Source organism: Ceratotherium simum, chromosome 10, assembly GCF_057802395.1.
Source record: "Ceratotherium simum simum isolate JZ-2026a chromosome 10, ASM5780239v1, whole genome shotgun sequence".
NCBI lineage: Eukaryota > Metazoa > Chordata > Mammalia > Perissodactyla > Rhinocerotidae > Ceratotherium > Ceratotherium simum.
Window position 1 is genome coordinate 32,047,297 of NC_141909.1, and position 25,362 is coordinate 32,072,658.

Below are 25,362 nucleotides of genomic sequence, written 5' to 3' on the forward strand. Positions count from 1 at the left end.
AGACGATCATGTCATTTGTGACTAAAAACTGTTTTATTTCTTCTCTCCCCATTTTTATGGCTTTTATTTTTTTCTTGCCTTAATGCAATTACTAGGATCTGTAGTACAATGTTTAATAGAAGTGGTAAGAGCAGAGATACTGCCTTATTTTCTTCTCTTAATAAATTTATTCAGTTAAAAGTATAAAGATAATAAACAATATCAGAGTGGTGTCAGAAATTTTAAGGTCAGGTCCCAGATCTACCATTAATTAATTATGTATAGTTTGAGACACTATTTTCCCCTTTGTTTTATTGCAATGAATATCTCCAAGCATGAAAAGTGTTTATTTACAGTATGAAATAGAGTATCAGATTTCTTGATAATAATTTGTATTTATATGAATGAAATAGAAAAATGCCTGAGACCTGGTTAAGCTTCATGATTCACAGACGATCAAGTTTGAGGATATACCTATAGAGTTGTACCTATTACTCAACATTATTTGAATTTTATTACTTAGTCACGTATTGTGTACACATTAAAAGTTTTCAGATAATTGCAAATATAAAGTTAAAAATATCAGGTTTTGTTGGACATAAATTAAAAAGTTATTTACTTGCACAGTTTTAGTCTTTGTGGACACTGCCTTCTAAGATTGTATTGGTTGATGACAAAGAAGATGTGTATCACATTATAAATTATAACATTAGTTTTATGGTTTCAAAATTAGATTCTTAGGAGTTTAAATTGTGAGAATGAATTCATTGGGTCTGAATGCCTTTGAGTAAACTAATACAATTAAATATTTCTTACACTAAAAGTAGGCTTTAGATGATGGTGATCCTACCCAGAGTACATACCTAATCTTCCTTGGATTTTTCTTTTTTTATTTTAGATTCCACATATAAGTGTGCTCACATGGTATTTGTCTTTCTCTGTCTGACTTATTTCACTTTGTAAAATGCCCTCAAGTTCCATCCTTGTTGTTGCAAATGGCAAGATTTCATTCCTTTTATGGCTGAGTAATATTCCATTGTGTGTATATATCTATATGTACATATATATACACACCACATCTCTTTATTCATTCATCCACTGATGATGCATGGCACTTAGGTTGCTTCCATGTCTTGCTATTGTAAATAATGCTTCAATGAACATAGGGGTGCTATCTTTTTGAGCTATTTTTTTTTTGTTTCCTTTGGATAAATACTCAGAAGTGAAATTGCTTGATCAAATGGTAGTTCTATTTTTAATTTTTTAAGGAACTTCCATACTGTTTTCCATAAAGGCTGCACCAATTTGCATTCCTACCAATAGGGCACAATAGATCCCTTTTCTCCACATCCTCACCAACACTTGTTATTTGTCTTTTTGGTAATAGCCATTCTAATAGGTGTGAGGTGGTATCTCATTGTAGTTTTGATTTGCATTTTCCTGATGATTGGTGATGTTGAGCATCTTTTCATGTACCTGTTGGCCACCTGTATGTCTTCTTTGGAAAAATGTCTATTCAGATCCTCTGCCCATTTTTTAATCTAGTTAGTTGTTTTTTTGCTATTGAGTTGTATGAGTTCTTTATATATTTTTGATATTAACCCCTTATCAGATCCATATTGTTTTTAAAAAAAATTTCCTAAAACATTGTAAGTTCAATAGGGGAATTAAAAAATATATATTAATGTGCTTTGTTTTTATACTTGCTTATTTCAGCCAGTGGTATCCATTATCTCAGAAAGATATGGATTGTAATAATTAGGAAGGCAAAAATAAAGAGTCAAATTTTAACTTTTGATTGACAAAATTGGATCTCATACACACAGACAGGCAATAGTTCTGAAAGCTTTGCTGTGGTAGAAGAAGGACTTTTCTAAAATTTCAAAGCTTTTCTTTACATATCAAAACTTGGTGATCTGAACTGAGATTTTAAGCCATAGGTAGTAAGAATTCCAGATATGCTCAAGTTAAAAACAAAGTCATTTTAACTGTAGCGTGTGGAGAAGCCAGAAACTCAGAGAAAATGAGAATAGGATGAATTTTCTTCCTGGCCCCTCAGGAAAGCAGTAGCCCTCACAGCCCTGCTTCCTCTTCTCCAGCCTTTATCCTTCAGGCCTTGCCTCGGGTGTGAGCACTGAGAAGAGAGAAACTTCTAGTAGAGACTTCATGGAACTCAGGGAGGAGATTACCACTCAGGGAGTCCCCTCTTCAACATCCAACACACAGTAGCTGCAGATGAAGGAAACTGTGTCCATAACAGGAATGGTATGTGTAGGTGGAAAGAGAGGCTGTGCTAACATCCCTGAGTAAATCTCAGCTCTCAAGGGGAGTGTGTGGCTTCCACAAATTCCTTGGTAGTCTGTGAAGGTTATAGGACATCAGTGAGGATAAAATTAAGCTGATGGCTGCAAAGTGGTCCCACGAAACAAAGTTGTGGTTACCCGTAAGGAAATCTGCAGCGCCCATGAGAGGAGGGGGAAGACTGGCCAAGAGTGAGAAGTGGCTGATGTCCTTGGAGGCAATTAGCATGCCTTGGCCCTGGCTGAGGAAGCAATTCATGATGTATATCAGCCATGGACATGTCAGCATTAGAGGCTGTAAGCAGATATCCAGAGACAAATAGGGCAAGTCATTCATTCAGGTACAGCATTTGAACCTCTGATAATCCAGTGCCATGAGAACATTAGCTTTTCTCTGTACCCAGGCACTATCTTGGGAGGAGGGAGGGATGGGCGATCCCTTGAGGAGGAAGAGAAAGCCTGGGAGGAAGATTAAACTTTGACCTGGCCCCGTATTTATCCAAAAGAGAATGAGTTCCTTTTAGTTAGAAAGTTTAAATCATACCTTGAAACTTTAGTTAGAAACCTTTCTAACTTTAGTTAGAAAGTTTAAATCATACTCATGCCTGTCATCAGAGAGAAAGGCACTCAGGAACAAAATGAAATATGTTTTGAACAATAAAGAAAAGAACTTTTTATTTTTTGCACTTTGGGAGTATCATGTGTGAATTCTCATCCTTTTCCCCCCTTACAGATAAAAATATCAAATTTCCAGAACAGAAAAGTTGCTTCATGCATGTGGTGTGTGGTTACCGACCCTTTCAGTGATGGTACTAAGCTGCATGCTTGACTTGGCAGAGGGGCACGAACACTGTGCCCCCCTCTTACCTCTATTTTATCAAATTTGGTGTTAGAAACTCTTTGAAAAAGCTTTGAAATTCGACTCTACTTCAGTGAAAAATTTATTTTGTGTATTATGATTAATCAATTACAGTCTAAGTCGGTGAACAGTAAAATACATTCTTTATAAGAATGTAATCCATGTGTTACCAAGAACAAATTTTAAAGGTACACAATGGGATTTATATGGCTTTAATTTAGATGATTAGTTTGAGATGATCCAATTGTACATGACAACATGAGTTAAAAATAAAATACTAAGATGCTTTAAGATAATGTTCTTGAATGGAGGTATTGTCTGTACAGAACAAAGCAGGACTGTTTCCTCTTGACTGCAAAGGGCTTCTTGCTTCCTCTGATGCTCAAAATTCATGTCATAGGCCTTCATAAGTGGGTCTGTATTCAGATCTTCTATACTTTAAGAGTGGAAGTTGTCATTTGAGTTTCAAGCTTTCCTCAATACCCCTACAAATTTTAGTTTCAACATTTCAAAAGAAATTAGAGAGCATGGAGGCAACAGTAGTTCAAATGTATTATTTATTCTTAGATATAAGTTTAGGACATGAATCAGATAGACAGGTTTAGAATTAAGAAAGAATTTCTTGTTTCTTGACAATCATTGACCCATAGTGATGATTCTTTTTTTAAGAAATTATTTTATTGAGGTCATATTGGCTTACAACATTGTGTCAATTTCAGGTGTACGTCACTATATTTCAGTTTCCGTATAGACTGGATCATGTTCACCACCAACAGTCCAGTTTTTATCTGTCACCATACACATGTGCCCCTTTACCTCTTTCATCCTCCCCCTACCCTCTTCCCCTTTGTGTAACCACTCATCTGTTCTCCTTATCTATGTGTTTCTTTGTTAATCTTCCACATATGAGTGAAATCATACGGTATTCATTTTTCTCTGTCTGACTTATTTCGCTTAGCATAATACCCTCAAGGTCCATCCACGTTGTCACAAATGGGTCTTTTTTTATGTCTGAGTAGTACTATATATATATATATACACACATATATATCACATCTTCTTTATCCCTTCATCCATTGATGGGCACTTGGGTTGCTTCCACATCTTGGCTATTATGAATAATGTTGCAATGAACATAAGGGTGCATATATCTTTTTGAATTACTCTTCTCATGTTCTTCGGATAAGTACCCAGTAGTGGGATAGCTGGATCATATGGTATTTCTATTTTTCATTTTTTTGAGAAATCTCCATACTGTTTCCATAGTGGCTGCACCAGTTTGCATTCACACCAGTATCGTATGAGGGTTCCGTTTTCTCCACATCCTCTCCAACACTTGTTATTTCTTGTCTCATTAATGATAGCCATTCTGATGGGTGTGAGGTGATATCTCATTGTAGTTTTGATTTGCGTTTCCCTAATAATTAGTGATGTTGAACATCTTTTCATGTGTCTGTTGGCCCTCTGTATAACTTCTTTGGAAAAAAGTCTGTTCACATCCTCTGCCCATTTTTTGATCGTGTTGTTCATTTTTGTGTTATTGAGTTACATGAGTTCTTTACATCTTTTGGAAATTAACCTCTTGTCAGATATATGATTTGCAAATATTTTCTCCCAGTTGGTGGGTTGTCTTTTTGTTTTGTTCATGGTTTCCTTTGCCTTGGAGAAGCTTTTTAGTTTGATGTAGTCCCATTTATTTATTTTCTCTTTTGTTTCTCTTGCCTGAGGACACATGGTATTCAAAAAGATACTGCTAAGATCAATGTCAAAGGGTGTACTGCCTATATTCTCTCCTAGGAGTTTTATGGTTTCAGGTCTTACATTCAAGTCTTTAATCCATTTTGAGTTAATTTTTGTGTATGGTATAAGGTAATGGTCTATTTTTGTTCTTTTGCATGTGGCTGTCCAGTTTTCCCAACACCATTTATTGAAGAGACTTTCCTTTCTCTGTTGTATGTTCTTGGCTCCTGTGTCAAAGATCAGCTGTCCCTGGATGTGTGGTTTTAATTCTGGGCTTTCAGTTCTGTTCCATTGATCTGTGTGTCTGTTTTTGTGCATTTACCATGCTGTTTTGATTACTATAGCTTTGTAGTATATTTCGAATTCAGGGAGTGTGATGCCTCCAGCTTTGTTCTTTTTGCTCAGAATTGCTTTGGCTATTCTGGGTCTTCTGTTGTTCTATATAAATTTTAGGATTCTTTGTTCTATTTTCATGAGGAGTGTCATTGGGCTTCTGATTGGGATTGCATCGAATCTGTAGATTGTTTTAGGTAATATCGACATTTTAACTATGTTTGTTCTTCCAATCCATGAGCATGGGATAACTTTCCATTTCTTTTTGTCTCCTTTGATTTCTTTCAATAATGTTGTATAGCTTTCAGTGTATAGGTCTTTCATCTCCTTGGTTAAATCTATTCCTAGGTATTTTATTATTTTTGTTGTGATTGTAAATGGGATTGCTTTCTTGATTTCTCTTTCTGCTAGTACATTATTAGTGTATAAAAAATATATACTAATGAAAAATCAGAAATGTAACTTATTTTTGTAAGTTGATTTTGTACCCTGCAACTTTGCTGTAGTTGTTGATTATTTACAATAGTTTTCTGTTGGATTCTTTAGGGTTTTCTATATACAGAATCATGTGATCCACAAATAGTGACAGTTTTACTTCTTCCTTTCCAATTCAGATCCCCTTTATTTCTTTTTCCTGCCTAATTGTTCTAGCTAAAACTTCTAGTACTATGTTGAATAAGAGTGGCAAGAGTGGGCATCTTTGTCTTGTTCCTGTTCTCAGAGGAATAGCTTTCAGTTTTTCACTGTTGAGTATGATGTTTTGTGGGTTTGTCAAACATGGCCTTTATGACGTTGAGGTACTTTCCTTCTATACCCATTTTATAGAGAGTTTTTATCATAAATGGATGTTGGATCTCATCAAACCCTTTCTCTGCATTCTCCTATCTGAAACAATGATTCTTAAATTGCTGTCACTGGACTGCTGTCACTAGACCATCAGCTTCACCTGGGAAAGTGTTATGAGAACTTATGAAAAATACAAATTCTCAAGCTCCACTCTAGAACTACTGAATCAGAAACTTTGGGGGTGGGGCTTGTAGTTTAACAAGCCCTCAGGTGATTCTGATGCGTGCTAAAGATTGAGAATATTACTAAAGAAACATCACTTTTCCTGAAATCTCTTAAAAACAAAGAAGACAACTGAATATATAGAATGCTTTGTAAAAATCTTTCCAAGAGGTAGTTGGAACAATAATCTATTTAGTATTATTTCATTTACATGTATCTAAAATGTTTAATTATAAATTTATCAAAATGGTACACAGAGTGGTACACAAAATGGTATACAAAACCATGCTTAGAACTGTGCCTGGCCACTTAACTGAATGCTATAAAAAGTGATAGCTCTTAATAAGCATCTATTTCATGTAGGCAATGTGCTAGCCAGTTTTATACACATTATTTTGTGTAAATATCTAATTTTTATAACAAATGTAAAATATTTTCCCAATTATCACCTAATTAGCAGGTGTTGAGTCAGCTGGAAGTCTGTTCTTCAACTATAGCCTTACCTCCCTGAGTTAATTTACTTAAGTGCCATTCTAGCTAGGAGATTCATTAATGACTATAAAAAGATCTTATTTTGAAATACTAGTCTCTTAGTAATAATCAATGTCCATAAAATAGCATGTATTTGATTAATATGGTAATACACTTTGGAATAAAGCCATTGAGGACATGGTCCAACATTAGTAGCATTTATACTTATGATGTACTTAAATATCTCTTCCATTGCCTACCTTTGATATTAAATCCTCTTCATGATGTGAATGCTTTAGTGCTATTACTTTTCCCATGACTCTATTATATATCACTTACATAAACAACAATCCTTATAACTGACTAAGAGGAGCATACAAAAATGGCATTTAAGTCAGTAATTTGCTAGATCAAAATTTTATTGCATTACTACAAAAAGAGTCTTTCCTCTGAAAACTTGGACTCTATGCTACATTATGGCTATCTTAAGCATTTTTTTGTAAAGAGTATTGGTAAAGTAAATTTGAAAAATACCTTATCACTCTATGGTATGTTAGTTGGTATTCCAGTTTTATATGAGTACAGATCAACATCAATTAAATGAAATCCAATTGCCCTTAACAATAAGGTGTACCTAACAATATCTTGAGGGCTGATATTATAGGTAGAAGTAGGGAGGAGTAGACATTTAGGAGACTAGAATTCAATGAAAAGCTACACGTTTTTAGTTTATGGGTGCAGTGTTCAAGAGAACATGGCTATTATTCAATCAAACCATCATGAGGTCAGGTAAGACTTTGGGTCAAATAAGACTTTTATTTTCTCCTGAAAGTGCACTAAACCTAGAGTAAAGAACTTCTTTTTGAAAGCATAAACAGATTAAAATGAATGTTAAGCGTTGAATTGTGTCCTCCCAAAAGATACGTTGAAGTCCAAATCTCCAGTAGCTCAAAGAGGCACCTTATTTGGAAATAGAGTCATTGCAGATGTAATTAGTTAAGATGAGGTCATACTGGAGTAGGATGGGCCCTTAATCAAATAAGACTAGTGTCCTTATAAGAAGACAGAGACATGAAGGGAAGATAGCTGTGTGAAGACACACATGGGGGAACGCTGTGTGAAGATAGAGACAGAGATTGGAGTGATGCATCTACAAACCAAGGAATGCCTAGGACTACCAGAAGCTGGAAGAGGCAAGGAAAAATCCTTCCCTAGAGGCTTTGGAGGGAACATAACCCTGTCGACACCTTGATTCTGGAATCCTGGCCTTTAGAACTGAGAAGGAATAAATTTCTGGTGTTTTAAACCTCCCAGTGTGTGATACTTTGTTATGGCAGCCCTAGGAAACTGACACAATAAGGTAACGGGAGAGGATAAAAAGAATAAAAAAAGTGAGAGACTGGAAAGTCTATCAAAAGCGTTAATTAATTCAGCGGAACCAGGAAAGCTGACTCTCAAGTTTACTATGAAAAGTCAAGATATGACCTGATTTACCTTACCTGATCCTCAGCCCCAAAACGCAGGAAATGATAACGCAATGTACCTATGGAAGCAAGGATGAGGGAGAGTAGGGGGCTGAAGGACATGTGGGTAGAGATAGAATCAAGCACAAGGGAATAGTATAGAAACAAGGATCATCAGACAAGCCCTGTGGGCTTCTCGATAGAAAGGGTTGTGGACCTTGGAGAATTTTCCTGTGTTCCTGAAATGTAGCAGCAGGTACTTTTTACATTAGGAGCCCAAGAATTCTAAGCTAAGAGTAGGGAGGGAGTTTTCAAGAATGCTGAGCTAGCATGAACAGATTTCTTGATATTTTTTTTTTTTCAGGGAAAGATTTGCCCTGAGCTAACACCTGTTGCCAATCTTCCTCTTTTTTTTTTCTCCCCAAAGCCTCAGTGCATGGTTGTATATCCTAGTTGTAAGTCGTTCTAATTCTTCTGTGTGAGCCACCGCCACAGCATAGCAACTGACGGGTGGTTTGGTTCTGCGACCAGGAAGCGAACCCGGGCCACTGAAGCATGAGCAATGAACTTTAACCACTAGGCCAGCAGGGCTGGCTTGATCTCTTGATATTTTAAATTTTTAATGGTGTGACAATAGAATTTAAAAATGGGGTAAGGTGGGAAGAAAGACCAGCTTGTCAGCAATGATATTACAAAAATAGTTGCCTCTTGGCAGCAGTGTGATTTGATAGGCCTTAAAGAAGATGAAGTCAAATTGGAAGAAGTTGGAAGAACCATGTAAATGTTTTCTGGTTCAGGCTACATTTGTAGGGAGAAGGACACCCAATTAACCCTGGCTATTGAGGAATAGGGAGGGTGAGGACAATGACACTTGGTTACAACCAAGGAATTGCCAGTTAGTTCACTTTAAGACTATGGTAAAAAGAATCACTGTATTCTACCTAAATAGGGTAAAATACTTTGCAAAGATGCAAAGTCTTTGAAACCTTATTTTGCTTTTAAATATATATAACTTTTTTTGTAAAACTCCTCTTTGCACTTAAGTTCTTTTTTTACGATATATTTATTTAATGAGGCACTTTTCATTTGGAAAATAATTCTTGTCCTTCTAGGCTGTTTTTCTACCTCAAAGTTGAAAAACAATGAACCTAATACTGACTGTAAAATGAATAAATGCAAATTGTTTGATGTGTTAGTGGAAAAATCACAAATTGGATTAATCCATTAAGTACAATATTCTAAATTAAAATGTACAACTAGAATTAAAATTTTATTGCGTTTTTATAAAATACGTTTCTGTTCCGTGGAAATACATGTTTTATTATATGACTAATAGAAATATGTCTATTTCTTTTCTTTTTCTGTGTGTGTGTGAGGAAGACCAGCCCTGAGCTAACATCCACTGCCCATCTTCCTCCACTTTATGTGGGATGCCGCCACAGCATGGCTTGACAAGCAGTGCATCGGTTCTCGCCCAGGATCTGAACCTGTGAACCCCAGGCTGCCGAAGTAGAGCCCGCGCACTTAACCGCTGCGCCACTGGGCCGGCCCTGAAATATGTCTATTTCTAATAAAGGCCATATCCTTTCAAAGGCTTTTAATTTAGGAAAATTATGAAATAATCATATTGATGATTAATTTCATAAAGTAGCATAGACAGATACTAATTTTCCATGACTTAGAAAGGACTTTGAAACTGAAGCCCAATACTTCTTATTTTGCCCAAATAGTCTCAGATGCATGAAGCCAAATAATATTTTAATTAGAGCAAAGTAAATATCTCTAATTATGTATGAAAACTATGTAACTAGAAGAATTCAAATAATGGAAACTAAATTTAATTCCCATATTATAGTCTGTCTTAAAATTTTCTCTCTTTCTCTGTCTATTTATCTATCTTAGATGGCCTGAATAAATAATGCTTGTATAATTTGTCTGACATTACATTTCCAAAAACCAATGGGGTTCATTTTAACTGGTAAATGTGGTATTAAACAAACACAAATTTTGAAAAATTGGTGGAAAAAATATTACTGATTCTGTGGCTTCTTTTCCCCTTAGAAAATAGTTCTAAATGCAAACTCTTTTTGGTCACAGTGTCCCATTTTCAAACTGTGTAGTTTAAAAAAGTGAATTTAGGTCAAGAGCTATTTTGAAAATCAAATAAAGTCATTAATTCCCCCACAGAATTATAACTAGTTTTGAAGGGAACCAGTTTTCCTAAACATCGACTGGATGGTATATATTGCTGTAATTCAGGTACAATAACATTAATGCTTCTTTTGGTTGTGTATTATGTATATTTCAAAAAGATCACCTTCTTTTACCTCCTAACTTTATATTGCTCTTTTTTATGACCTCCCTGTTAACTACAGAATACTTTGTGTTCTAGGCTACATAAATCAGAAATTCAGACAATAATTTCTTCACAAACTATTCAGTGAAAAATTTAAATTGAAAACAGTTTAGTTCCAAAAACTTTGGTGAACATCTATTATATTGAAAGAATCATGATTATTGTGACATATGCAAAGAAGACACAATATATAATAATTTGCATTATTACATTAATATGAGTAGTAGTACTATTGTGCAAAAACGTGATACATCCTAAAAAGATGTCAACTTTTCTACCACCAGATTTAAAAGTTAGAACTGTTTACAAAAAATTTGCTATGAAGATATATGTTTCAAAAAATTTAGTTGTTGTTTTAATCTCTAGTTGCAAAATTCTACCTTCATCAAATATGAACATAGACATGCAATTTTTGCAAATATTGGTAATGCTTCACCCGCCATTACTAAATAGGTTATCCTATTGTTTTGAAAGTGGGGATAGATTTATTCTGATCAACTTTCACATTGTTGTTGAGTGTGAGAGACTTTTCCTCATGATCAGTTTTTCCCTGGGGAAATGGCTGGAATTAAGTGGGCAGCCTATAGGTGTAGACTAATAATAGCTAGCACTTGTGTAGTGCTTACTGTGTGCCAGGCACTTTGAAGCTCTTTATATATATTAATACAGTTAATTCTCAGAACAACCCAACAAGATGTTTCTATTATTGTCTCCATTTAACAGAGAGAGATTAAGCAACTTGTCCAAGGTTACACAGCTGTTAAGTAACGGGCAGAATTCGGATCCAGGTTGTTTGGTCCTGGAGACTGTGCCCTAGACCATAATACTATAGCCCAAGATTTTAAAGTAATAGCTCTATAGTTACTCACTCACAGACTCACCACTAAAAATATTGATTATGCTAAATTGGGAGAAACATGCAAGAGGGAGGCAGAAGCTACTCTGAGGCACCATGCAGCTAAGGGAATCTATCAAATTCACGATCTTGCAGTTGTAGGATTCATCCAATGATTTGTTCTATCATTTCCGGGACACCGGCAATTGTAAAAGAGAAAATAGAAGTAACTAGAAAGAGTCTCCTAAGACTCGCCATTGAAACTATTAAGTGTTTTAAGTAACAACAACAAAAAAGAATCCCTGGGTCTGTTTTGATCTTGGGCACAGAGGCATTTGGAATAAATCATTTATGTTATATCTGACAGTTCCAACAATTTAACTACATTCAGATCCCACCAGTCAATTAACAAATAAATGTTATGGACAAGGGTTAATAAATACATGTCACCTAGTCGTCAATCATAACCAAGTGCCTGAAGAACTGAAACAACTGGCACCTTCCTCCTCTCTGGACGTGAACACTACAGGGCAGGGATAACAAATAGGTTTCAGGTAACACGCCAGCTCCAGGGGCTTGCTAGGGCTGCATAGGTGCCCAGGAAGGTGTGTTATGGAGAGTTTTGAGGCTGAATCCAAACAGCAAAGGGAAAGAGTCTGCACTGAATTATCAGCAGTTACTAGGGTATTTGTCATCCTGGTTAGAGGGTAAAATGTCTTAATTCTAATAATTATGAAGAGTCTTCCAATTAAATGTGTAGCACTAATCAGATTCTTCCTTTACTTCCGTTTGCCTTTCAGAGGTGGTAATTATTTACTTATACTACTCTGCCTCTATAGGTTGTCAGGACACAATATGTTCCTAATTTCAAGTCCTATAAGTGAAGGTATTATGGAAGTATAAAACATTTTAATTCACTCGTTTAAGGTAGCCTCATAAACCCAGTTAGAAGAATAAACAAATGAGGAAATATACCTCAAAAACATTATTGCTTTCTACTTGCTGTTCTGAAGAAGCTTTAGTTATGGAGAAAATATTTTATTTCTTCCAAGAAGCAGAGCATTGCCTATAATACGAATGCTCATGGCACACATACTGGAGAAATAATCACCTGTTTGCAATAAAAGGACTGAGTCGGAATCTCACCACATAAACACAATAGTCAGGGTGATCATAACTCCTCCTGCACACGGCTACCTCTGCAGCGACCATCTGAATTTAGTAAGACAAATAACTATCCCAGGAGAAGGTTTCATGGTCACGGACTGCTTCAAAAGTGTCGTTATGAGAATACTATTAGTAACAAGTTAACTGTTAAAAATTATTCAGCATCTGGGCCTTAGGGTTGCCAAGAAGCATGGTGTGTTCTTGATTGTTGGCTGAAATTCTGGAGCAGATGAAGGAGGATGAGGAAGAGCAGAATCTTGTGCTGACATCGGATGAGGCAGGTGTTAAAATGACTAATGGGAGGAAGTCACATACAGTACCTTTAACTCAGCGGACATATCTGTTTCATAGTGATAACTAAAAACGGAAAAAACTAGCAAATTTGGAAGTCTAATCATTAAACGTGCAACAGTAGACACTTCAGGCTAGAAATTCAGAAGTTTCTTTATCTCAATATTGATACGTGGTTTTGTGAGCATGTAGCTTATTGGACATTTATTAATAGGCAGGAGGAAGGTCTGGTTTGAACATAAGGGGCAGTCTTGAATTTCCCTAGTCCTCACAGGAAAGCACAACAGCTTGACTCAAATTCTGTTAGTTCTTCAGCATGCACTATTGCACTAAGCGTTACTCTATTTTGGTACAGATTTATAACCATCGCTCCCAGAACACCTCATGGCTGTGGGGTGCTGGACATCAGACGGGGTGATTCCTGGGCACCTTCCCATCATTAGGGGACTCTGTGATATTACCATATTCATTCAGCTTCCTGGTGTCAATGAATTCTCTCATGTTTCTGTGCCTTTATATGGGATTTCCTTAGCTGGAAACACCTGTCTTCCTTTTCTTTTCAATAAAAAGTCTCATTAATCATTCAAAAATAAAGACTAACTTTTATGGGACAACCGAAATGGAGACTTTGCTCCTAAGCCTGGTGATGGCTTTCACCTTCAAATCTCACCAAGGTGAGAGTAATTGTTTTTGTAACTCTAGAGTAACTATAGAGAGTAATTGTTTTTGCTTAAATCTGGGTCTGGTACCTGGAAACTGATTTGTTCCAAAGGATAAAGGCAAAAAGGAAGGACATAAACAACAGAATATTTAAAAGCATATTTATTAGATGTTATATGAGTCCACCATTTATACAAAGATTTTAATTACCTTCTACATACGAATTGTGTTTACCTATGCTTACCACTTCTCATTAGCAAGTAAATTAAGAAGAAAGCTCAATTTTGAAATAATCTGTCTTCAAATTTAATTGTTCCATCAGGTTGGAGCTGTTCTTTCCTCTTGGCGAAGGGGGGAGAAGGACATTTCAATGTGTTCTGCTGCACTCTGTAAGGCTATAGCTCTTTTTCTATTAAACCATCTTGAAAATGTAGGCCAAAATTTCGGCTTTTACGTTATAAGGCATGACACACTTTTGTTAAGTATGCCCTTGCCTTGATGTCCTTCAGAGCATTGTTTAGAAAATTACCTTTTCTGGCGTATTTTCCCTTTCACAGCACCTTTGGGAATATTGCTGCATGGAAATAGGGGGTAATGACCCAACCGCTTTTTAGAACTCTTAGGAAACAAAGAATTTTCCTAATTTCAAAATTTTCAAAGACATTTAATTACAACGAATACCAACTAGTACACACACAAATATTTCTTTAGTAAGAGTCTAATCATGTGTTGTCATTGGTATTTATGTTCATACTATTCCTAAACTTTCTGGAGGACTGCAAAGCAGACAGTGGTCTACTGGGCTAGGAACAGAGTCGCTGAGCCATCATCTTCCTGACGGGCCAGAGTATACTCCTGGGGCTTCTTCATTTTCAGACTTTTAACAGCTGGTGATCTGCTCTCAAGTCACAAGGACTGTAGAAAAGCAGCTTTGTTTCTTCCCAGGCAAAGCTGTCTTCTCTCCTCTGAAATCTTTTTCTGAGCTTTTGTTTCTTTTCATTTCCAAAAATGTCACATTGGAAGAAACAGTGGTTGAGATTTTATATATCATTTTGCTATTTGCACAGCACATTCCCATATTTAATTCTCATAACATGTGAAATAGATATTATTATTAGACACCAATTAAACTGGCTGTAGAACTCACACTGACTTTTCCAGTGGCTATGTCTTTACTAACCCTTTCCCTCCCTTTGGAGAATTGATTTCCTTTTCCATTCATAGACAAGGGTTCCAAATGATGTAATTTTTTCATGACTCTGACTTTCTGGCTTAGCGATTATTAATGAATGGCTGGTCGTGTGACCCAAGCCAATCAAAGTCCTTACTTGGAATTTTATTTTTAATATCAAGCATGTCCATGGTGGGAAGATCAATAAGTTGATATGTGTTAAGTCTAGAGCTGCTGATGGCCATGTCCCAACAGTATGGCATAAGGTTCTTTCAGAGACTGAAATAGGCATGTAGAGAGAGTCTGAGGTAAACTTCACAGAAGAGAGAAAGACCTCACCTGCAGTTTGGTTACATGAGCCAATTAATTACCCTTTACATGTTGAAGCCACCAGTACAACCGAAGAGAGTTGATACAATACTTATTCCTAACTTAAACTGGAAAAATTGAAATTTTGTAAACATGAGTGACTTTTCTGAGATGTTAAAATGTGTTCTGTTTCTTGCCCCTTTTAGAATTGTTTCTATTGAAATTTTCTTTCATGTTATGCCATTAGTAAAAAATACAGGAAGTTATAAGAATAAAATTCTCATCATTTACTCTTTCAACTTGTTGTTCACTAACATTGTACAGTGCTTCCACCTGTAGCTAGGGAGAGGTTACCGGCAGGGTGTTTTCTCATATATCAAGATAAAGAAACGCATGTCGATATAAGAAGAAAACACAGATTATCCTGAATAAAGAGTTTATTTGTATTTTGGAAACATGAATTTTCTAGCTGATTCGGTTTCCCTCTGGTTGGCTGGTGGAACAAACAGATAAATTTTCAGCTTACCTTTAGCAACCGCACGTAACTGTACAGTGTACATTCTACTGTCCATCTCATCTTTAATTTTATTAACTTTTTGTGTATTTATTCCTTTTGCAAACAAATATTGATTTCACTCCTTTTTGCATTTTATGTATTTTTGTAAATAAATAACCAAATGAATAAATGAAATAAAAGAATGAATGAGTAACTAAATAAATGATTTGTGTTGCAGTAGACTGGTTTGGTATGCTTTCTTCCAAACTTCCATTAAATACCATTGAAAGGCTCATAAAGGCAGAAACTAGCAACAGCACCTTAAGTCAGAGATGAAGGAAGATCACACTTGCGGTCTTTTTCCTTCCATGGGCGAGAAGAACTTGCATTAATAGTATATCCTTGAGAGGCGTATATTGAGACTCTTCGATAATATGCCATGCATTTTACTCTTTCAATAAGAAACACATGAATGGTAACTCTTGAGATAAGAAAGGACTTTGGCCCCCCATAGTCTGCTGTTAATTATTGGAAACGGTGATTAGGAGAACAACTGATGTAAAAAGCAAGCAGCCACTCCATGATTGCTTAGGATCAATTTTTCTAAGCCATTCAGCACCAGGAGAACCTGGTGTCTCATCTCTCTCCACCCACCTCCCAATACATAGGACCATCAACTTAACACTTTGGAGACCACATCTACTAGTAGGTAGCATAGCAGAGGTATATTGCAGCTTGGGATGCTGTGCGATAATAGAAAATATATATATATATATTGGTTCCTGCCCCTGCTTCCTGGCACAGAGCTCCTGAAACTCTTGTCATTTCTTAAGTGATAAGAACACTAGGAGCATCTCTTGTTCTAATATTGGTCTTAGACCCCATTCCTGACAGAGGCTTCCTAAAATCCTTGTAAATTCCTAAGTGATAAAAGCACTAGGGGCATTTTTTTGTTCTGTTGAGGTGACTCCGAGTGGACTCCTGTGTGAGGGCTGGTAACCAGAAAGACCAAGCCATGATTAGAAGATGGAATTTTCAGCCACACTCCTCATCCTCCGGACGAGGGAAAAGGGTTAGAAATGGAGTTAATAACTGATCATGCCTACATGAGGAAGCCTCCATAAATTCCCAATAGCATAGGATTTGAGAGCTTACAGGTTGGTGAACACATCCATATGGGGAGGATGACATATCCCAACTTCACAGGAACAGAAGCTCCTGTGCTTGCAACCTCCCAGACCTCCCCCCATGTATCTCTTCACCTGGCTGTTCATTTGTATCCTTTATCATATCCTTCGATAAACTGGTAAACATAAGTAAGTGTTTCCCTGAGTTCTGTGAGCCACTCTAGTAAATTAATTGAACCCGAGGAGGGAGTCATTGAAACCTCTGATCTATAGCTGATTGGTTGGAAGCACAAGTGATAACCTGGATTTGCAAGTGGCATCTGAAGTGTGCTTTGGGGGCAGTTTTGTGGGATTGAGCCCTTAATCTGTGGGATCCGATGCTATCTCCAGGTAGATGGTGTCAGAATTGAATTAAATTGTAGAACACCCAGCTGGTGTCACAGAGAACAGCTTGGTGTGGGGAAAAAACTCCACACATTTGGTGACCAGAATTGAAGTGTTTTCTGTTAGTAAAAGAGACTCACAGGGAAGAAACACACAATAGGGAAGAACTGAGATTTTTCCCTACTCAAGAGGTAGATTGAACTGAGTTTTTCTAAAATAGATGCGTTGGTATCAAAGGAAGACATTCATTGCCCCTGTTCATCTTTTTGCTGTAGATTTCTACTAGTCACTGTACAGACTAAGGATGAGCAACTCTTGGATCACAAGCTGACCCCTGGTGCAACTGGCCATGTCTGGAGGAAGGATGTATGGTACAGGGCATCACCGTGTGGCAGTAGAGCTTGTGAGCAGGTAGTTCACCTCACAAGAGGGTGTGGACATGGCAGACATTTTGAAGATTGCCTAGTTCATTACAAAGGCTTATTTCACTTATTTCTTTTTTTCTTCCTTTAAATTATGAAATTTTTAAGTGTGAGTATTTACCTGTTTGTGAATTTGTCTATATCCTTTATGTTTTCATGTAAAGTATTCTTGTTTTCAAAATACTAGGTAATTATCATTTGAATTTCCCCTTGACTCACTAGTTCTTAGGAGTGTTTTTGAATCTTGAGTTGATATATTTTAAATTTAAACATTTACTACTAATTTCTAGGTATTATTGTACTATAGTTAGAAAATAGTCTGAAAAAATTATACTTTTAGAACTTAGATTCCTTTATGATTTAAAATAGGGCATTTTTTGAATAAATAGTTTATATCTTTTTCCTCCATGATCATCTCTATACTGAGAATACTATATTGAAATCAATATAGTACTTATATTGTGCTTTTTTTTATAGTTGCTTATATTGTGTTTTTACCCATTTCTTTTATAATTCATATAGTCTTTTCCACATATCTTAATGCAATGATATTTGTTGCATTCAAGTTTACATTTGTTTTACTATTATTGTAGATTGTAAGCTCTTATATATCTTGGTATATATTTTTCATAATAAGCTATAATATTATGGGAAGGGATCTATGAATTATTGATAAGTGATAAAACAATTAAAGAACATTTTACAGTATAATAATGACAAATATTAACACATTGTTTACCAAGTATTAGGCATTTTCCTGGGTGCTTTTCTAAATTGATACTAAAATCACCCTTATGAAGTAGATGTTATTATTTTCTCAATCACATACAGGAAAAGAGAAGCTCAGAGAGGTTAAGTCACTTATATGTTTAGAGGTGAGATTTGAATCTGGGTAATCTGTCTCTAGAGTCCATGCTTGTAACCACTTGGCTGTATTGTCTTTATTGTCTTGCACGTGTGTGTGTGTGTGTGTGTGTGTGTAAATATACCCATTATATAAATATAGAAATCATGCAACCTTGTAGAATATATAATAAATATTAGTAATGGTTGTCTCTTGCAAGAGAGACATTGTAGGGGAATATTTCTCTATAGAATTGAATTTTGTGCAAAGATCATGTGTGATTAAAACTGAAAGCAAAACATATATATTCTTTCTGGAGAAAAAGAGGAGCCTCTCTTTTCAATAAATGTGGTTGAACAACTAGATATCCTTGTGGGAGAAAATGAAGCTCAAATGTTAACCCCCACCATACACAAAAATACCATTAGGACAGTAAGAAATACAGTTAAAAGTTCAAGTGTCCAGAAAAGTATTAAGAAGAGTGTCAGCCTGGACGGCAGGCAGGAAGGAGCCAGGGTTTATGCTAAAGGCTGCCCCCAAGAGCCAGGTGAAATGTCTATACCAACCAAGAGGACAAGTGGTTCAGGAACATACACAGAACAGAACCATGTCTGTGGGGTCTCACACAGCGGCTCACCTCAGTAGAGGTGCTTCTTTTTTTTTTTTTTGGATCTTCATCTATTTTTATTATTTATTTATTTATTTATTTTTTAATTTTTTGTTTATTGCAGTAACATTGGTTTATAACATTGTAAAAGTTTCAAGTGTACATCATTGTACTTCTATTTCTGCATAGATTACATCATGTTCACCACCAAAATACTAATTACAACCCATCACCACACACATGTACCGAATTATCCCTTTCACCCTCCTCCCTCCCCCCTTCCCCTCTGGTAACCACCAATCCAATCTCTGTCCCTATGTGTTTGTTTATTGTTGTTATTATCTACTACTTAATGAAGGAAATCATATGGTATTTGACCTTCTCCCTCTGACTTATTTCACTTTGCATTATACCCTCAATGTCCATCCATGTTGTCACAAATGGCTGCATTTCATCGTTTCTTATGGCTGAGTAGTATTCCATTGTGTATATATACCACAGCTTCTTTATCCATTCGTCCCTTGATGGGCACTTAGGTTGCTTCCAAGTCTTGGCTATTGTGAATAACGCTGCAATGAACACAGGGGTGCATGTACCTTTGCAAATTGGTGTTTTCGAGTTCTTTGGATAAATACCCAACAGTGGAATAGCTGGATCATATGGTAGTTCTATCCTTGATTTTTTGAGGAATCTCAGTAGAGGTGCTTCTTAAATCCACCAAGTTGTACTGAACAAGTCAGCCTGAAAGCCTTGAAAGTCCCCCAAACCAGTCCTATCACCCAGCTAGTGATAAGAAAATAATTACTGAAATTACTCAAATTATCTTTTTTTAAACATTGATTTTAACAGATCAAAGAACACTTTCTGCAAATTAGGTTGGGGACGCATGATTTGATTATACTTCAAAGTGAACTTTTTTTCCCTACTTTCACCTTAAGTTTCTCTTCTTTCTTCATTTTCCCCATACCATGTCAGTGTGAGATGTCTATTTGTGGATTTGAAAGGAATCGTCACCGGAGCAGAAGAGATGTTTTCCTCCATGCGAGGAGGACCTCTGCACTGCTGGAAAGTGGACACCTCAGCACTGTAATTTTACGCTCCATGAGTAGGACATAGGGAGTCAGAAAAACATCTAAAATTTATAAATAACCACTTAAATTTTCTACTCGGTTTCCTTCAGAAACTCTCCCCCTTATTAATATGTATTTATTGGCCTTTATGTAAAATTATGAATTGAAACTAATAGATTTAGTTGCTGTTTATTAAATGAGAAGAAATCACCTCCTTTATTTTCCTGTGGGGAAAAATATTCAGAAATTCGAACTTGAAGTACCTTGAGAACTGTTATAATTTTGACTCACAGTGAAAGGATAACTGCTCTAACTCTGAAAAACAGGTAAAATCCTAGAGAAATGGTAAAGAAAGAAGCAAATGAATGAAAGTTTCAGAGTCACACCTCAAAAGAAGCAAGAGAGAGGGAGACCATGGAGGGACCCATCATCAGTGGAAATCAGACAACTGGCATTCATTAGGTTCAAGTTCTAGAAACCAACCAGCGTTCCCATAATCAAGCATTTACTCAGCTCCTCTGTACTGAACACCATGTATGACTCTTAAAGAAATGATCAAGAATACATATATAAATTTAAAAACTTGATGCATATTTATAATAACACCTGAAAACATAAATAGGTTCTATGGTTTGCCTTAGGCACAGTCTACACAGTACAGTTTCAGGAGTTAAGAAATCTCCACTAACAACCAAGAAAGTTTTCTCCCCATTCACTACGTCTCATAATTGATTCGTGAGAATGAGATTCTTAAATGAGAATTTCTGGGGAGAGATGCATCATTAACTTTAGGAATATATGCCTGATACTAACACTTTCTATTACTAGAGGGTCAAAAGGTGAGAGGAAAGAAAAGAACACAGCCCTTAGAGATAGGAAGTTCAGAGAAAGAAACTTCACCTCTTTCACAATTTTGTACAGACCCAGACATGCGTATTTCTAATTTCAGCTATAAAGAGAGGAAGGTTTTGAGAATGAAGACAGATTTTCTTTACCTTTTGTTTTTCTTTTAGTCCTCTTTTGAGAATCTGGCAAAAGCTATAAATTCTGTAGCCAGAAAAAAAAGTACAGCTACACATTTATCCAAATATTGAGGGACAATTTCAGGGATTCAAGGACTCTGAAATCTATCCAAGATGGCAAGTTGAGAACCACTGATCCAAGGGTTTGTTGGCGTCACTAGAATAATGGTGTGTTTGTTAAAGTCCTGGATGTGACAAGTTCTTTCATGTTAATTGGGAGAGAAGGCATGAGAAAAGGTCTGGAAATAAAATCACTGAGTGGTATATAGAGCAAGTTGGTCCATCTGGAGTGGAACATGCAAATAGATAAAACAGAAGACAGAATCACAAAATTGTAACCAGTACCCTGAACAAGTACAATTTGTAGGATGCAATTCACAGAGCAAATTTATTTCCTTGTCTCACTGGCTTTTTAGTGCTCAGTGAGCTAGATTTTCCCTTGCCTATGCATAAAAAAGGGCAGTTACAGGACTTTCCAGAACACAAGCCAAAGACTAAGATCATTTTAAGCTACAAAATTGTCTCATTTTGGTACTTAAAATGTCCAGTCTCATATATAGAGGTAAATGCTTCTAAGTTCTGCTGGGGTAGGGTGGGGAGAGGGACGTTGGCTACCTCCTGCTGTGATTCTCTTCCCCAGTCTGATTGCTCTGAGGTTGGAGTGTAGGGAGTGAGGGGATGTAGGGAATGGGAAATTTCTTTCTCTCGTAAACCATCTTCATGCTAGGTCTGAGTCAGGCCTAGGTTCAAATCCACTTTTTGACTTAGAGATGGAACTCCTTTCCCATTGCTGGAGATCTTTCACTGACAATTCCCTTGATGCGGTTAAGGAATGCCAATGCTCTGGCTCATTTTCTCTCATTTCATAGTCCCTAGGAACCTTGAGTTTCCCTCAGCAGAGGCCCATTCTTCAGCATGCCTCCACTCTGGCCCTTTCTTATCTGTGGTCCCTGTCCTGACCGTGGGAAGTAGTCATCTTTCCTTTGTCCTGACGTATTCTTGGAGCTCAATGCAGCAACCTCTTTTCTCTCTTCTGCTGCTGGTGGAACCGGTCACCGGTCTTCTGCCTTTTGCAATTCTCAGGCAGGATTCAAACTCAAGAAGTTAGTGAAATCCCTCAACTGCGGGGGACACAGTTGCAGCTCACCAAGTGGAAGTGGTCCCATGGAAGTTGAGGGGAAGGAGGCAGCTCACCCCTTTCCTCCTCCTGGGTGGGGCGTTGTGTACTAGCAACACTCTCTGTTGAGACCTTTCTCACAAATTCTCCTGGATCTTTTACATGCTCAATATGGAGGATGTATTTAATATGATCTTGAGCATCTATATTTTTGCAAGAGGTTGATTCATCTCACAACCCACCTTAGAATCAGATATTTATCATCTTAGGGAAAAAGTTGGATAACACTTTAAATTCACAGATAGTAAAAACATATACGTATACTTTCACAGAAATGAAAACAGAAAATTAAAACATATATGAATAATTTTAGACAAAATAGCTGTGAATCAATATACAAGGCTTTAATTTAACAACTTAATAAACACTATTGCCACTTTTCCAAGCACTCTACAGACTAAATCATTTAATTCTCATAACAGACGACTTTATGATGCAAATACTGCTATTGTCATCCTCATTTTCAAATGAGGAAACTGAGGCCCAGAGTGGCTAAGCAACTTGTCCAAGGTCACACAGCTGGTAAGTGGCAAAGCCAGGATTTGAGCCTAGACAGTCTGGCTTCAGTGTGATTGGTCTTAGCCACTAGACTATTTTTCTCAAGGTTATTGGAATCCTTAAGGAATTCTAAAAGGAGAAAGTATACATATCTTATCAATCTGGATTCCAGAGTCTGTATTTTCAACCACTCAGTTGCCACTTTCCCAATGCTGTAGCTTTGTCCTTCTCTCACCTGGAAAATCAGATTATGTCAATTTCCTACTTAAAACCTGTACTATTTTTTATTACTTACTAAGACCACACTTCTTAGTGATGTATGAAAAGGCTTTCATGTTCTAGTCTCTTTTTACCTCTCAATCTTGTTCCCTGTCATTTCACCAAACACTTTTCTCCATCATACTGATCTACTTGCCTGTGGCCCGAATATGCCAATGCTATTTTATTTCTCTATACCATGCTATCCACATGGAAATACCTTTCTCACGTATGTCTTTATAGCCTTCACTCTACAGCTGGATTGATTTTTCTTTTAAGAAGCCATCCTTGACCTTTCCATCTAGACATTCACGCATCATACATTCACCAAATGCTACAGGCCTCAAACAGTGTTCCAGCTGCTGGAATATAATGGTGACTAAAGCAGATGCAGGTCTGCATTTCCTCTATAGTGCTCTCTTAATCCCTGGGAATACATCCTTTTCATTCCTTATCACATCATTTTGTAATAGTTTGTTTACATCTCTCTCCTGCACTATGATCTGAGATCCTCCAGATCTTTTAACAGGTCTTTTAAACAATATTACCTCCATTTTTCCAGGCACCTAGCAGGGCTCTTAATATATATATGATGTTTAAGGATTATTAAACTAATTAATAAGTGTATACATTAATGAGAGGTAAGTGAAAAGATGAATCTAAGGATATGGTTATTGCTACTTTTATACTGTTTTTTAATGTAGTTAGAAATTGGTACTGGGGAGCTAATAAGGAAGATGTTTCTGGAGTTTAGGTTCAAGTATTTAGAGTCTGAACTGGTTTAGTAACAGCTGTGGAAATAAATGTGGAGTCAGAAAAGATTTGGCCTCGGGTGGGAAAGCATAAAAGTGATCCTCTCTGAAGACAAAATGAGGCAGCCTCTCAGTTTTAAGACTTGCTCTGTCATCCAGAAAACTCTTGAATTGATAAAAATGGGAATTTATAGCAAAGAAAGGCAAAATAATAAAAAGAGATTTCAAAAGTTTTCAAAAACTATGGTTTCATTTCTTTTCTATCAAAGGCTAGATGCTCTCCTTCAATTTCAAGAGATTCCAATAAAGCGTATTCATATTTAAAGACAAAATAAAGTAAAACACCCTGCTAAGCCAAGTTACCCAGAATCGTCTCATGCACAATGAATTGAATATTCCCAGAAATTAAAGGGAAGGTATATTTAAGAAGTTTCCATTATTAGTTAATGTGGGTCTCTCTTGACATGTATGTTCAGTACTTGGATTGACTTTCAGCACATTTTCTTAACTTCATCATTTGAATTTCCAGAGAATTATTAACAACTCAAAAAAGAAACCTGTATTTTTCTTAGATCCTTTTATGCTTATCTAGTAAAGTGAATAAAATAATAGTTTCTTTGATGTCACTGTATTAAAGATTAAATTTCCTCTAAGGAAATTATTCATATCCCTTCCACAATATGGTGAAAATGATGAGTCACCTGCCATTGACCTTCACATGTTTATGTGTACTTATCTAAACCACACATCTGCTCTTTATTTTCCAATAAAGAGACCATATGCCCCTTGACTCACATATAAGAGCATAGTGTTCTAAAACAAACACACTAAAATTAATTTAGGGGATAAAATGAACTTTGAAGAGGATTCTCATTCAATGCTTTAGCTGTGAAAAATAGCAGAATTTATTCCTAAACTCGAGTGGCATTTCGTCTCTTCTTTCATAATACTCTGGTGAATAAAAACTGTAATAAAATAACTTTTTAAAAAAGCTAAAGAGTTAGCATGCATTATAGGTGAGTTTTTAGTGAAAAGTTATACAAAATGGCTTTAACAATTTTTGTCCAGGTTCATAGCAAATACTTCATACCTCAGAATCAATTTTTAAAAATTTTCTCAAATAATATTTTACCTGTTTAAGCCAGCCAGTTTCAGTCTTAGAGAAATATTAGCCATAGATCTGAAACTTACAAAGTAATAATAATATTAAAATAATATTTCATATTTGAAAAAACTCTACTTTTGAAAAACTTTTACATTATTGACTTTCATTTGCTCCTTATAACAATCTACTAAGGTAGGAAGGACTGTTATTATCTTGGTTCTACAAATGAAGAAACTAAAGCACAAAGAGTTTAAACAAACAGACTGAAGTCCTAATGACAACAGAGAAGACAGAACTCAAACCCAGGTCCTCTGCCAAATATGATGCTGAAAAACACAGTGACGCTCGGGAAAGTGGAAGGTGATAGTTTAAGTCATGTGAAGATGCTTGTTCTTAATAAACACAGGGCATGGGGCCGGCCCTGTAGCTTAGTGGTTAAGTGCGTGTGCTCTGCTACTGGCTGCCCGGGTTCGGATCCTGGGCGCGCACCGACGCACCGCTTCTCCGGCCGTGCTGAGGCCGCGTCCCACATACAGCAACTAGAAGGATGTGCAACTGTGAAGTACAGCTATCTACTCGGGCTTTGGGGAAAAAAAAGGAGGAGGATTGGCAATAGATGTTAGCTCAGGGCCAGTCTTCCTCAGCAAAAAGAGGAGGA